We start from the raw sequence: 1,703 nt of genomic DNA on the forward strand, positions 1-1,703 counted from the left end.
CTCTCTCTCTCTCTCTCTCTCTCTCTCTCTCTCTCTCTTAGTCAATCAGGTCCGCGGGTCTGTTCCGTTAACGTTTAGGGTTTCTTCAGCTTCAGTTTGTTTTTAACTTCGACTTGTAGTACTTACATAGTAACCGGTAGATTTCTGGTAACCGTGGGGTTTCAGACATGCTGCTTTGTTTAAATGTGTTGCGTCTGCGTCGGAGATATATATATATTTTTTTTAACCGTCAGCTGGCTTCATTAAAGTCAATGCAGATCTGAGAAACAGCATCTGCCCGCCCCCTCTCTCGCTTTCTCTCTCTCTCTCTGTGTCTCTCTCTTACTCGCACATATACACACGCGGCTGTGGCTCAGTGGTAGAGCGGTTGTCTGCCAATCGGAAGGTTGGCCCTGCAGTCCCATGTCGAAGTGTCCTTGGGCAAGACACTGAACCCCAAGTTGGACCGATGCTGTGCATCGGAGTGTGAATGTGTGTGAGTGTGTATCTGATGAGCAGGTGTGTAGATGTGTGTGAGTGTTTATCTGATGAGCAGGTGTGTAGATGTGTGTGAGTGTGTATCTGATGAGCAGCCTTGGCCACAGTGTATGAATGTGTGTGATGGGGAATGTTTCCTGTATGATATAAAAGCGCTTTGAGTGGTCGTTAAGACTAGAAAAGATATATAAATACAGAACATTTACATTTTCACACTCACACATACCTGGTGTGGAAATGAAAAAGAACCAAAAACAAAATCACTCTGATCATAAAAAAAGAAAGTTATATTGAGTATGAAAACTTCATAATTGCAACCGCATGTGTTGTATTTATTGTTTCAAAACTTGTTGTGTATATAGTTCGTTAGTTACCATGACAACACCATTGATCTGAAGCTCGATGCTGTCATGTAAATAGTTTTCTAATCATCAATAAATATAACAATTTCTGATCAACTCATATCCATTGCAGGCTTAAAATAACATACCGGTTAAAGCCCCGCCCATTTCAAGACAACAGGACCTACTTCCGGGTTAAATTATGTCCACTTCCGGGTTAGGCCCCGCCCAGTCCGAGTACGGATACAGTTAATTCATGTGGTAAACAGATACAGATAATGCTGTACTCGCTGGGCAAGTTAACGCGTTATTATCGGAAACATGCCCATATATGGGAGACAACGTCCTCCAAAGAGCATGGAGGCTGCAATCGGGATGCAATCATAGATGCTGTAGTACAAAAGATAGATATCTACCATTTTATAGAGGATAATGGCCTCACTGGTTTGAGATTTGCCATATATTTATATTTATATCATATATTTGGGCCTTTTTTGAAGAAATGTAAATAGTATGTGTATTATTATGTTGATTATTGGCATAAGTAAATGTCATGAGGGCAAAAGCATCTGGACTTTCTTTGAAAAATGTGTATGTATTGTGTCATCTGTATAAGTTATGATAATTATTTCTTCACAGTGTGACTCCCAAGACATATGAGAAATGTTTTAGAAAAGAAAATGGCTTATTCATTACTTATCTGTCTGTGATATCAATACATATCTGGAAGATTCATGTTCATTCATGTTCATGTTCATATATATATATATATATGTGTATATGTATATGTATATATATATATGTGTTTATATATATATATACAGTGGTGTGAAAAAGTGTTTGCCCCCTTCCTCATTTCCTGTTCCTTTGCATGTTTGTCACACT

At 38.8% G+C, this 1,703-nt stretch overlaps 1 protein-coding gene across 1 annotated transcript in view; it reads left to right on the plus strand.

Moving 5' to 3' along the window:
* Positions 1 to 1,703, plus strand: part of tecpr2 (tectonin beta-propeller repeat containing 2) — a 34,568-nt gene that overhangs the window by 16,492 nt on the left and 16,373 nt on the right. The gene's annotated exons all lie outside the window — the stretch shown is intronic.

Source organism: Etheostoma cragini, unplaced genomic scaffold, assembly GCF_013103735.1.
Source record: "Etheostoma cragini isolate CJK2018 unplaced genomic scaffold, CSU_Ecrag_1.0 ScbMSFa_3110, whole genome shotgun sequence".
Lineage (NCBI taxonomy): Eukaryota > Metazoa > Chordata > Actinopteri > Perciformes > Percidae > Etheostoma > Etheostoma cragini.